The sequence below is a fragment of the Oryx dammah genome, unplaced genomic scaffold (genome assembly GCF_014754425.2).
Source record: "Oryx dammah isolate SB20612 unplaced genomic scaffold, SCBI_Odam_1.1 HiC_scaffold_27, whole genome shotgun sequence".
Taxonomy (NCBI): domain Eukaryota; kingdom Metazoa; phylum Chordata; class Mammalia; order Artiodactyla; family Bovidae; genus Oryx; species Oryx dammah.
Window position 1 is genome coordinate 72,093,772 of NW_024070211.1, and position 14,734 is coordinate 72,108,505.

The following is a 14,734-nucleotide window of genomic DNA, read 5'->3' on the forward strand; positions in this document are numbered from 1 at the left end:
CTGGTAAGGACACAGGTTTGCCCAGATCCTTGTCATGGCTGGTGTAACATTAAGGAACTCTCCAGTGAGGGAGGTTAGGAAAGTCTAATCTACACAGTCTTCAGAGCTTTATTACAAGGGAACTGGGGACTTTGAAAAAGTCAGTGGTCAGGAGTTACGATGCCCAACACAGCTCTGTCTCCGCTACATACAGCCTCCAGGCCTCCATAGTAGAAAGTAACAAAGATAAGCCATATATTAGATACTACATTTTTCTTTAAGGAAAAAAGTGCAAGTAAAAAAATCACTGAAGATTTCCTCCAAGGTAAGATAGATTTCCCAAAGCACTATTTCCATTCCTCTAGAGAAAACATACTGGAGTCTTATCTTACTTTCTAGTGAGAAGATGCCTTATGTCTGTAATCATTTCAAGAAAAAAATGAAAGCACAGCCATATCTCCTGCTTGTTTTTTATGATCTATTCATCCACATATCTTAGGATTCTGAGGGCTGATTCTATTTAAAACCACATTTGGAGCCCCTTGGGTGTGACAGGGTCACACTTTCCCAACTGAGAGTTAAAAACAAGCATTTAACTTGACTTACAATTCAGGATTTCCTGAATTGTAATTGTACCAGGCTTCCCTGGGAGCTCAGACAGTAGAGAATCCATCCCACAATGCAGAAGACCTAGGTTTGGTTCCTGGGTCAGGAATATCCCCTGGAGAAGGGAATGGCAACCCACTCTAGTATTTTTGCCTGGAGAATCCCATGAACAGAGGAGCCTAGCAGGCCACAGTCCATGGGGTTGTAGAGTTGGACGCAACTGAGCTACTAACACTTTCACAATTCAGGATAAAAACAAATAAGGGAAAAGGGAGTGGGCAGGGTTTGCTTCCCCACCTTGACCAGGTGATCATTAACACTGCTGCCAAAATACTTCCACCTGCTGAGATGCTTGGCCCGGCTCCTGTTCCAGTGCCTTCTAGTCCTTCATTCAGGCAATTTCCTCTCTCTCCATCAGGCTGCTCTCCCTGGTGGGGAACGGCTGGGCAGTTACAACAGATATACATGTGTCTCTTTACCTGTTCATTATTTTAAAGTGTTTTTCTGTATTTTTCATGTTTAAGTGTTTTCTGTCTTATACTGGAAAGTCGGAGATGGTAATCATATCTGCAAGATGTGAAACATAGCCAAGACTTGCTTTGGAGGTGCTTGCTGGTGATGGCAACTATCAAGACTGTTCTCAGATACAGTTTCTACCTCCAGGATCTAATTTCCCCTCTGCCTTCGGCTTCCCTGGTGGCTCAGTAGTAAAGAATCTGCCTGTCAATGCAGGAGACGTGGGTTTGATCCCTGGGTCTGGAAGATCCCCTGAAGAAGAAAATGGCAACTCACTCTAGTCCTCTTGCCTGGGAAATTCCATGGTGGGCTACAGACCATGAGGTTGCAAAGGTCAGACACGACTGAGCACGTGTGTATCTACCCTTCTCATCCTGATAAACACATATGACTACTGCCATTTATTAAGCATGGAGATGTGCCATTTGCTTTAAATACATCATCTAATTTAAAATATCCTAGTGAGTTACAGACTTTCATTACCAGTCCCCTTTTACAACCAAGGAAACTGAGGCTCAGAGAGAGATGTTACTGAAGTGATTTGACTCTAATCACACAGATAATAATTTCCACCATTTCAACTCTGCCTGACCTTCCAGTGTCCCGGGGAATGCCTAGAATCCCTAGATCCCTCTAAGGATTACAGACATTGAAGAGAGAGTTGTTAAACCAATATGAATAATGGCAAATTGGATTAAAAGCATGTAGTCATCATTATGGGCTTCCCAGGTGGCGCTAGTGGTAAAGAACCCGCCTGCCAATGCAGGGGACATAAGAGATATGGGTTTGACCCCTGGGTCAGGAAGATCCCCTGGAGGAGGGCATGGCAATCCACTCCAGTACTCTTGCCCAGCAAATCCCCATGTACAGAGGAGCCTGGCAAGCTATAGTCCATAGGGTTGTAAACAGTCCATACGACTGAGCAACTTAGCATGCATACACTCAGAGCCTCCATTACTCAGTTCTGAATTCTATATACAGATAGATGGCAGTGACCTTCAGACTTCAGTCTTGAACTAGTATGACTACTGCTGCTTTCTATAAACCAGGCCCTCTGCTTGCCTCTTAGAGGAGATGTATTATAGGCCTCAAAGACCATGGGACTCATTTCCCAGGGCTTAGTCCCACAGTATCATGATGGAGTAAGTGCTCCATGCCCTTGGAGATGCACAAGATCCAGATACAGGAAGGAGAAAATATTGGAGGCAGGCATTTAATCATGTTTACAGCCTGTTTCCCTTTATGCTGAGAACCTTCAGTAACTCTGGTTCCTTTGCTCATGGTGGTGGTAATGGTTCTACCAGAGCTTAAGAAACAGTCTGTGCCCAGGAGTTTGCCCTATAAAAGCTAACAGAACCATAAATAGGAAGCAGAGATGTGAGGAGTAACACAGGAACACTCCAGCATTTCCTAAACAAATTAACATGGTTTTGAAGAGTATGAGTCCCTGGGGGCCTGAAAATCAGCATATTTAGAAAGTGATCCACATCATTCTCATGCAGATGGGCCTCAGACTGTATTTTAAGAAACACTGTTTATACCAAGAGAAGTGAATATATGGCCCTTTCATCTAAGATCAGACATTGATAAAGATCAGGTCCATGTTTCCGCAGAATGAGCACTGGAACCAAACAGCAAATTCCTGGTAACTCTCACCGACAACAGATCACACCTTACACAAAGTTGAGGCACCAAGGGCAACTTGGAAAAGACACAGCAGGTGCCACAGGGATGGTCCCGGACATGTCATTTGATAAAGTCATTCACAGGCTTTTCTCACTGCTGATGTCACCACCATCCCCCATACATAAATCCAACAAAAACAAGAGTAAACCATAAAGTGTGACGTCCAATAAAGTTCAGATTACTCCCATAATGGAAGCTTAGATGCATTCAGGATAGATCACATTTCAAGCCTAGAAATACTTTTTTTTCTTTTTTCAATCGGGGAGAGAGGGCCGCTTACCAGTGCTCTCAACACATAGGCAGCCTATTTATTGGGTTGTTGACACCCTTGGGGCACCAGGAGCTTTTGCAGGGTGATAGGGTAGATGCCCCTTGAAAGAGGAGGTAGAGGGACGAGATAAAAAAAATTGAGCATCTATGACAATTGACCTGGAAATGGGGTGCTACTCCCCTCCCCCAATACATCTGCCTTCACCAGCTTGTGCTCCAGGCCCAATCCCAGGAGGTATAGCAAGGGTTAATGCTCCCTAAGGTGCTGGAGGCTCTGATGAAAGGCCTGTGTGTAAGCATAAAGTATCACCTCAGAAGTTGAAGGATTTGATTTCAGCTTCTTCATTGTGATGTTGACAGTGCATACTGTGAGTTTGACATTTTCAACTACTTTGCAGGACGGGAATAAAAAGGGCTGGGTGAGAGTCTGTGGGAAAAGAGGGTAAGGAGGGGGCCATAACCCTCCCCAACTTTGATTTTATACAAATCAGTGCACAGCATTAAAGTCTGCAATTGCAAGGCATGTCCAGCAATGCTGCTTCGGAGATTTGTGTAAACTCAGTAAACTGGGAGATGCACATTGCATTCCTTCTAACCTGAGAACTGAGTCTTTATGAAACCAGAACCCATGGGAGGCATCAACGGACACGACTGTCTGTAAAGTGAGAGCATTTTGTGGTCCGTGGTGATTGTCTAAAGAAAAAGGCCCTGAGTTCAATTTTCACCAGCTATGGAAAGGCCATTACAATCAGAGATAAGCTCTTAGGAAAGGAAGGGAATGGGGACAGCCACTGGCTTTCCCAGCTGGATGCCTGCCACCAGGATTACTGGGTGATTAATGTCTTTGATAAAACCTGCCCTGAATGGCATTGACAGTAAGATCCCTGTGGTTCCTGAAACCTAGGGCTCTGGCACATACCAGCCCTGCTCCCATCTCCTCATACCAGCCCTGGACATTAGCAAGGATGGGACACAAGGCCTAGAGGAAAGGCTGTTAACAGCTAGGATGCCCAGGAAGGAGGTGCCCCAGAGGAGAGGTAAGGTGGGTCCCCAGGGGACAGTGCCCAGGCTTGGAAACCCCTGCCTACTTTTGCCCAAAATGTCAGCAGAGCCCTGGATTGGCTTAGGCCCACTCAAGAGGCCCCAGCATTCCTCCTTTCATTCTGATGAAGTCTCGTACATTGAGAAAACAAAAGAGGGGACTGTGGTAGGGAAAGTGGGTCGGCGTGTGCTGGAGGGGAGGACTGGAGGAAGAGTATGCCTCTTCTTTCCTCCCTTTAGTTTCCTTTGGAAGTGCGCACACACACACACACACACAAACACATACAGGAGTTCTTTTTCCTGGTAGCCTAATATTTTAGGCCCCAGAAACACCTTATTTTTGTGGCAAATATTCCTCAAAGGCCCTTTAGAAAGCATGCCTTACAAATCAGTGAGAGAGGCTGCCATCTCTGTAGCATGTCCCCAACTAAACATTTCTTGGGAAGTCAACAGCAAGGGCAGAGACTGGGGGGTGGGGGCACAGGAGAGCAACAAGCTCGGGTGTGAAGAACACCTGTGGAAACCCAGGCCCACACTGCAGGGGATAGGCAAACAAGCTAGGCCCCAGGCAGCATGGCCAGGTCCAGGACAGACCTGGGAAGCAGTGTCATCATGCAAGCAGCCGGGGTGCACATTTGGCCTCTTCACTACCCTCTCTGCCTCCAAAAGTCGGTGCCTCTTCTTTCCTCACATGCCCAGGCAAAGCTCACTATGGTGTGGAGATATGACCTTTTGTCCAGGAAACTGTGGTATTAAAAGCCTACATAGGGGATTCTTCAGTGGCCCAGTGGTTGGAATGCCGCACTTTCACTGACAAGGGCCAGGGTTCAATCCCTGATCAGGGAACTAAGATTCTACAGGCAGCGTGGCAAAAAAAAAAAAAAATTTAAATTAAATTTTAAAAGCCTCCATAATTCTCCTGAGAAGTCAGAAAGGCTAAGGGACCGAACTCTAGGCTCTAAGAACTTTTGAGGCAGTAAAGCCCTCAGCTCTGTCATCACTGCTGTTTTAGATTTTACACCTTAAGTAAGTCCAGGGGAATTGATTTAAAACAGGTTAAGCCTTTTCCAGGTACAATAATCTATTTTGAAACCTAAAAATCTGCTGGTAAGGAAATTATTTTAAAGCAGAGGCTATTAACAAAGGAGAATAATGATTCCATTTATTGGTTATCACTTATTATTTTGACAAATTGTAGTAATGCCAGTCCTATTGATCAAGGTCACGAGATGCTATTGTTAGGTTAGAAACCACTTAAGAATATAGCTAATACCTTTGGAATAAATATAAAAATGATGTTACTGACCTATTGAAAAGCACAGGGAACTACACTTAATATCTTATAACGGAAAAGAATGAAAAAAGAACATATGTGTGTGTATGTATATATATATGTATGTGTGTGTGTATAACACACATATACATATGTATATGAATAAGTATGAATCAAATATGCATGAATCATTTTTCTGTACATTTGAACCTAACACAACATTGCAAATTAACTATACTTCAATGAAAAGATAAATTCTTTGTTTTCTAAGAAGAGTGTAGTCAATATAATAACCTTGGGAATGTTATTTTAGCAATAGGACACTTTTGAAATGAAATCTTGGGCAGAATTTAGTGACATACAACAGTTCAGAGGGTAGTGTCCCTGGAGAGGTCCTACAGCCCATCCTGCCAGCCCTCCCAACTCCCACCTGCAGAAAAGATAAGAGAGAAGACATACATTTTACAGATGGGGCTGGATGAATTGAGCTAAATGAAATCATGCTTTCCCTGTTCACTTCATCCTATATTGGACCTCTGCCCTCTGAGCTCCTTGGCCCCGTACCCTCTGCACCACCCAGTCTGGCACTTAATGATGCACGGCAAGGACTTGTGTGTTCACATTTGCCTTCTGCAGGCAGCTGTTACCTCCCAAGCAGATCATCATCATCCTAATGCAGAGCCCATGTTTCTATGTGTCAGTAGTTCCCTCTGCGTCAGCCTGGTACTAGGCATGCACAAGCTGTTTGTTCCAGTTAGAGAAGGAGACCTAAAGTCACTGGAGGCCTAAAAGTTAGCAGGCAGGAAGATTTGATCCAACTTGGGATGCTAGTGACAGGCTTGAATGGGAGGTGGGGTGGCGGAGATGTGGGTATCAGAGTCTCAGATAAGGAAATCTGACTGTCTTTCTTCTTTGTCTTCTTCCTTTTCCTTCTTCAGCACCCTCTTTGAAATCACATGTCAGATGTATATGATCATTTCAACCTATTTCCCCAAGATGCAATCAGCATCACTTAATAACTGTGAACAATATGTTGAAAGTCCAGAAAAAATAATACATTATCGTCTAACAAATGTTATGTGAACTTGAGGGCTACATGGAAGCACTAATCTTCAAAATCACTATCTTTTAATTTGCAACTGTATTTACTCATTCATCCACTGAGTCATTCACAAAACATTACATGAAGCAGTTTACAGTGTACACAGCAAATTTTCATTGAGCACCTCCTGAATTCCAGGCTCTATTTTATTTTGGAATCTGAGCAGCTATGAACACTCATAGAACATTCCTTGGATTTCTACTGACTGAGAGATATAATGGAAAAGTACACTGAAAAAGATATTTCAATTCCTATTTTCATAAAAATAAAATCAACCTGTAGAGGCACTGCTCTAAGGCCCAGAGAGAATAACTGAGATTGTGTGTTAGAGAAGTGAAGGCAACCTGACAATAAAGTACAGGGAAGTGAGCGTGATGTACCAGCATCTTGGATACAAAGAACTAGTTCCTGGGGGAGCCCACTTCTTCATTGGAGATGTAATTGTTGACTGAGTGTGAACTATGGTCTGTATGAGGTCAGAAAGTCCAAAGGTCACAATTAGTGAAACATAACAGCTTGTCAGCCTTTCCTGGAACACATTACATAGTTTGGAAACAAAGTAAGTAGGTCTTTCTCTCATTTCAATGCAGAGACAAGATGCTTCCAGCAAACTTTTTGGGTCTTGGACTTGGGGGAAGCAACCCCTACAAATGCACTTTCCAAAGCAGGTAAAAGCATGCCCCATCCCCACTCCCATGCCCAAACTTCCAAACCAGCCCTACAATACGTCCAGTCCTAGGAGAAACTCATTCCTTCTAGAAGAGAGAAGGGTGGATATGTCAGAGGGTAGAAGTGGGCTTGTCACTAACTTTGAATAACATATCACCCCTCTGGTGAGTGAGTAGGAAGGAAAGAAGGAAAGGATATTCCAGAATCTGTGAGGTGAGGACAAGTGCAGAAAGGGGGCTGTTCCATGATACACATGGGCACAGGAGCACCCTGATCTGAACCAAAGACGCTGGCTCAGGACCTAGCCTGAACCCTCTAACACTGTAAGTATCTGGGTGCATTATGACACTTAGCTCTGGTTTGCATTTTAGATTTATTGCCTATTTTACTATTCTTTCCCTGTCCTCAGCAGTTTGTTCCAAATCATTTTCTCTTTTAATTCATTGCCCTCATGTTCCATTTCCTCTTGATCTGTATTTATGAGCTGCCAAGTCCACGTGAGGCACTGCAAGAACCATCAATAATGTGTCTGTTCCCTGTCACTCTGAACAGAAAAATATCTGCCCATGGTTTCCCAACCCTCTGCCCTTGCATTATTCCATGGCTTCAGTTGTAACTCCATGAGGTAGTTTGGAAAACAGTTGGTATCAACCCACCTAGGATGAAAGTTTAATACTAAAAGGCAAACATCCTGGGAAACCCCTTAGTCAAGGCAAAAGACGTCGATTACTGTAAACCCACCACAGTTTCTATTAGCAACTTCCCTGGTGGCTTCCCAAGCTTTCCTGGTAGCTCAGATAGTAAAGAATCTCTCTGCAATGCAGGAGATCTGGGTTTGATTCCTGGGTCGGGAAGATCCCTGTAAAAGGAAATGGCAACCCACTCCTATATTCTTGCCTGGAGAATCCCATGGACAGAGGAGCCTAGCTAGTGGGCTACAGTCCATGGGGCCACAAAGAGTCAGACATGACTAAATGACTAACACTTTTGAAAGCCTCAAAAACGAAATGCAAGTGGAAATGGCACATTTCTACACAAGTCCCTTAACGCTCACCGGATTGCCATCAGCCCCTCTCATGTGAAGATTCTACTTGGCTTCCTCTTTTTCCCACTGAGCCCCGCTTCCTCCAATAGCATAAACCTCTGTTCCATTCCATGTATCCCTCTTCCCTGCCATCCTTCCTTCCTTCAGCATTATCCCTTACCCTCAGGCGACCTCCTTTTCTTCCCCACCCCATTTCAGTAACAGGTGTTTGAGTAAGCTGTGAAGTCTTTACAAGAGATGTCGTGGTACCTCTTCCTAGAAAGGCTGCACCTTTTAGTGAGAATTTAACCTGTGCACTTGCACAGCTAGATCCCTCCACAAGCATCAGAGAGCCTCCATCAGCCAGTTCCTCAGGATTTGCCTCACCCAGTGGCCCATCCTTTCCTAAGTGGTTCATCTCCAGTTACTGATCCATGTAGGAATATAAAGGTCAAGAAATTCCAAGTTGACTTGGGTCACTCCCAGGCCATATGCATTCCCCAGCTGCCTGCAGGGTTGGCTGGGGCTCTGTTGGGCCTGCATCGTAAATCACCTTCTCCTTGTGTCCTGTTCAAATTCCTCCCCACCCTTAGGCAGGTGTGCATCTCACAACAATATCTCATAATAGCCTAAATCACTCGATATAAGACTTAATTCCTGCTTTCAGAGAACCAAACCTATATTGTAGCCTCCAACATTGAGAACTTTACATTAAAAAGGGGACAGTTCCCCCAGAGTAATCAGCAAAGTCTGTTTTCTTAGATAACCAGGATACCAAATCAGGATGAGAAATTGTAATCTGAAAAACCATAGCACCTGCTGCAAGGCGGAAATAACTGAGCAGATGACCTGAAAGAAACACAAAGTGAAAGCACAACAGCAGTTTTAATCACCAAATAAGATGCATAAGGTCAAATAATCGTAGTGGAAACTGTAATGACCATGAGCACGTATATAGCACTTAGTATGTGCCCAATGCCTTTCACAGCGCTTTGTGTCTTAGCTCAGTTAAGTCTCATCACAATAGCGTGAGTTAGGTCCTTCTGTTATTCTCATTTTATGGTGAGGAAACTGAGGCACACGTAGATGGGGTAAGTGCTCAAAGCTGAACAGCCAAAGCATGGGAAGAGCTAGGATTTTAACTAAACAGCTGGCCCCAAAGACTCCCCCAATATCTTATTCTATATGATGTGAATATAATACATGCACTCCATGTATCTATAATCAAACTAGAGAAGAAGGCGAATGGTAGTGAGAAATCAGGTGATAAGGAACCTGAAGACACACAGGACTCAAAGGGACAGGTCAGATGGGACATGAGAACAGCCCATCACAGCAGAGATCTTGGTTCTATAGCAAGATTCTGGCCTCATTTCCATCTTTTGCTTATATCACAGGAGGCTAATTCAGGGTTGATCTGCCTAGGTCTGCATGTGAAGGCAGATAAATGAAGGTACCAGGACAGAGAAATGCAGGAATAAAGACAAATCTTAATAGTAATAGGAAGAAAACTTGACTCAGTGGAATTAAAACAAGTGATAAGGTTAATACCCTCATCCCATGGCAATAAACATCACCCTCTAGCATCAATAGACCACATAAATATTTTGATGGCCCTCCTTTCTCCCTGGATAAGGAAATCCTCTGTATTAAACTAAGACACAGCCAGGCCCATTTTCAAACTTGTGGGTATCATTTAGGTACCTTTCTATCCCTATCTTGATTCCACCATAAAAATGCAATTCCTTTAATTCCCAGCAAATAAGATAGATAACGGAGAAGGCAATGGCACCCCACTCCAGTACTCTTGCCTGGAAAATCCCATGGATGGCAGAGCCTGGTAGGCTGCAGTCCATGGGGTCGCTAAGAGTCGGACATGGCTGAGAGACTTTACTTTCACTTTTCCTTTCATGCACTGGAGAAGGAAATGGCAACCCACTCCAGTGTTCTTGTCTGGAGAATCCCAGAGATGGGGGAGCCTGGTTGGCTTCCGTCTATGGGGTTGCACAGAGTCGGACATGACTGAAGCGATTCAGCAGCAGCAGGATAGATAAAGAACACACGGTGAGTAATTTTGGCTTCAGTACATAACACAAATAATAGATATGAAATTTTTTCTTTTCCTTTTATCTAACCAGGATGCTTCAGAGAAACTAGACAAACCAATGAACCAACACATCAATCCAAGGGTACAGGGGTGAGCCTTGGATTCCTTCCCTCATACTCAGGAAGCCCAAGTCGCCTGTTTTCCTTTGTGAATTGTCGGCTCACCCATGTGTTACTGCTGAACTGAGATAACCCAGGTCACTTCTGCTTCTTGAAGATGAAATTTTAAACCACACCCTACCTTCTGCTTCTTGGTAGCAGAAAATAGAAAAAGTTGAAGATAAATAAATTAAAAAAAATCCTACGTTGCAGATTATTCATATTCCAAATCTTTAGTCAAACAGGATCTACATTTCAGTGCCTCTGTTTCTCTGCGCTCTGCGTACTATTCAGATGGATGTAGAAGCTGAATCCCAGGCTAGATACGTAGAAAGGAAAACAGCTATTTTCTCTTTTACGTGGAGATCCTAGGTACCACAGAGCACTATGGAGAAATGAACAGCTTTAATAACTTGGGGTGATGGCTCCCTCTACCTCAGCCAGTGTAATGCAGTCATGGTGCAGCATAAATCAGCCTGCCTAATGCAGACTGTCTCTTGAAGGCTCAGGGAAGCCTCTTACTCACTTAGAACAAATCAGCATGGTTTATTTCCAAGACAGATTCAGCACTTCCCCACAAGCTTTAATCACCTCCTGGTACCTTAGAACATTCAATGCACACACCCTCAGAGGTAAGGGAACACTGTGGATGGACTATGCTTTTGTGTGTGGATGCTTCCATTCTGAATACATAAAAATACCATTTTTTAAAACATTAGTCATTGTTTTTAAGACCATATCTCAGGCATTTGTGCAAATACAGGGATACATGACCCACCCAGAATGTGTAATCAGTATAAAGTCTCCCCACCCCCACACACACATAGACTTTTGGAACAAAGTAGTTCCAAACTCATTAACTATTTGCAGTCACTTATTAAAAGGCTCAACTGATATCCTGTTTCTTCCCTTTTTTTCCAATCGCCTTCCTCTTTCCTGTCTTCTTGCCCATCCTTCTCATATGATTTAAGTCAAGAAGAATGTAATCATATCTACATTAGGCACTAGCACTCACTCTTTTTCAGAACTGTTTCACACGGAATGACCTCATCACAAGTTAATCCTCCATTGCTGCTAAAATAAATCTCTATTGAATGAGGACATTTGTTTCCCTCCCTTCAAAAGGCGTTTAAAAAATTTTTAAAGTAAACTCGGGAAGGAAATGTCTCAGATGCATCTGGGTCCCCAGAGCACAGCATCAAAATGCTGCATGCTTAATAAGTCATGTTTGCAGATGGTTATCTAGTATGACTTCTGCATCTCTTTCCTTTCCCTGCCACTTCCTGTTGTGCGGGATTCTTCCTCTCCTATGGAGCGTGACTCCTTCTGATTGGAGCACACTGGCTAACTTGGGGCCCTCTGTTCCACTTGGTGGAATCTCATTGGCTATCCTGAAGCCCAGGTGTCAGTTTGGGAATGATCCTCCTAGGGAAGGCATCTGGCCCTGGGACCTTGGCAAGCCGACTGTGACAGGTTCCTCCAACAACTTCAGTGGCAGGGTGAGCTTCCAGGTGATTACATAATCCTGCTTTCTGGCCTGCTCATGTGTTTGGATTGGATCCATTTCCCTGGAAGAGGGCTGAACCAAACAGGGCTGTCTGCTCAATGACTACAGCTCAGTGTCTATGGGCTGAGGTCCCCTCTAAAATTATGAAATATCCCCTTATCTTTCCCAGGCCACTCAGACCCAGGGTTCTCAAAGACATGCATTTGGAGATAGGAGATCTTCCACTTGCCTGAAATGAGGCTGGAATTTCACTTTTCATTGTAAATCACTGTTAAATTGGGCGCTCTGCTTGAAAAGCAGGAGATAATGCTAACATTGGCTAGAATATGTAGCTTTTTTGCAATATTGGGAATGCCCATGTAATACACATTCAACTACATGTGTACACCAGATGAAGATATGGATCATGCAGAGGTAAACTTAATGTATTTATGTTTTCCAAAGACACAACACCATGTCCTGGAGAAATAATTAGAAGACTGCTTTTTGGTGAAGCTTAATGCTCGATAAAGAACAGAAATGGTACCTAACAGAAGCAGAAGCTATTAAGAAGAGGTGGCAAGAATACACGAAGGAACTGTACAAAAAAGATCTTCACGACCCAGATAATCACGATGGTGTGATCACTCACCTAGAGCCAGACATCCTGGAATGTGAAGTCAAGTGGGCCTTAGAAAGCATCACTATGAACAAAGCTAGTGGAGGTAATAGAATTCCAGTGGAGCTTTTCAAATCCTGAAAGATAATGCTGTGAAAGTGCTGCACTCAATATGCCAGCAAATTTGGAAAACTCAGCAGTGGCCACAACTGGAAAAGGTCAGTGTTCATTCCAATCCCAAAGAAAGGCAATGCCAAAGAATGCTCAAACTATCACACAATTGCACTCATCTCACATGCTGGTAAAGTAATGCTTAAAATTCTCCAAGCCAGGCTTCAGCAATACATGAACCGTGAACTTCCTGATGTTCAAGCTGGTTTTAAAAAAGGCAGAGGAACCAAAGATCAAATAGCCAACATCCACTAGATCATGGAAAAAGCAAGAGTTCCAGAAAAATACCTATATCTGATTTATTGACTATGCCAAAGCCTTTGCCTGTGTGGATCACAATAAACTGTGGAAAATCCTGAAAGAGATGGGAATACCAGACCACCTGACCTGCCTCTTGAGAATTCTGTATGCAGGTCAGAAAGCAACAGTTAGAACTAGACATGGAACAACAGACTGGTTCCAAATAAGAAAAGGAGTACATCAAGGCTGTATATTGTCACCCTGCTTATTTAACTTTTATATGCAAAGTACATCATGAGAAACGCTGGGCTGGAAGAAGCATAAGCTGGAATCAAGATTGCTGGGAGAAATATCAATAACTTCAGATATGCAGATGACACCACCCTTATGGCAGAAATTGAAGAGAAACTAAAAAGCCTCTTGATGAAAGTGAAAGTGGAGAGTGAAAAAGTTGGCTTAAAGCTCAACATTCAGAAAACGAAGATCATGGCATCTGGTCCCATCACTTCATGGGAAATAGATGGGGAAACAGTGGAAACAGTGTCAGACTTTATTTTTCTGGGCTCCAAAATCACTGCAGATGGTGACTGCAGCCATGAAATTAAAAGATGCTTACTCCTTGGAATGAAAGTTATGACCAACCTAGATAGCATATGAAAAAGCAGAGACATTACTTTGCCAACAAATGTCTGTCTAGTCAAGGCTATGGTTTTTCTAGTGGTCATGTATGGATGTGAGAGTTGGACTGTGAAGAAAGCTGAGCACCGAAGAATTGATGCTTCTGAACTGTGGTGTTGGAGAAGACTCTTGAGAGTCCCTTAGACTGCAAGGAGATCCAACCAATCCATTCTAAAGGATATCAGTTCTGAGTGTTCATTGGAAGGACTGATGCTAAAGCTGAAACTCCAGTACTTTGGCCACCTCATGCAGAGTTGACTCATTGGAAAAGACCCTGATGCTGGGAGGGATTGGGGGCAGGAGAAGGGGACGACAGAGGATGAGATGGCTGGATGGCATCACTGACTCAATGGACATGAGTTTGAGTGAACTCCGGGAGTTGATGATAGACAGAGAGGCCTGGCGTGCTGTGATTCATGGGGTCGCAAAGAGTCAGACACGACTGATCGACTGAACTGAACTGAACTGAACGCTGCTATTATGTAAATTTAGGTTACCTCCTACTGAAAAAACACAAATCCACAGCAGGTGGTGGTTTAATTTCATGATATAATGTAAACTGCTGAAAGGGATACTGTAGACTAGTGTTTTTTTTTTTTTTTTTGGTGGGGGTGGTTTGGCCACTCCTCGAGGCATGTGGGATCTCAGTTCCATAACCAGGGATCAAATCTGCACCTCCTGCAGTGGAAGCACAGAGTCTTAACCACTGAACCACTACAGCAGTCCAACCAGTGGTTTTTAAAGAGTGGTCCCTTGAACACAGCATCAGTGTCACCTGGGAGCCTATTAGAAATGCAAATTCTCAGGTCCAACCTCACCTACTTAATCAGAAACTCTATGAGTGGGACTCAACAATGTCTCAACAAACCCCTCCCCGTCCCTTGCCACAATCTGTTAAGGGATTAACAGATACATACTACTGTATATGAAAGAGATAAACAAGAAGGACTTACTGTATAGCACAGGGAACTTCAGTCAATATCTTATAATAACCTACAGTGGAAAAGAATCTGAAAAAGAATATATATATATGAGAGAGAAATGAAGTTGCTCTGTTGTGTGTAACTTTTTGAGATCCCATGGACTGTAGTCCTACCAGGCTCCTCCATCTGTGGAATTTTCCAGGCAAGAGTACTGGAGTGGGTTGCCATTTCCTTCTCCAGGGGATC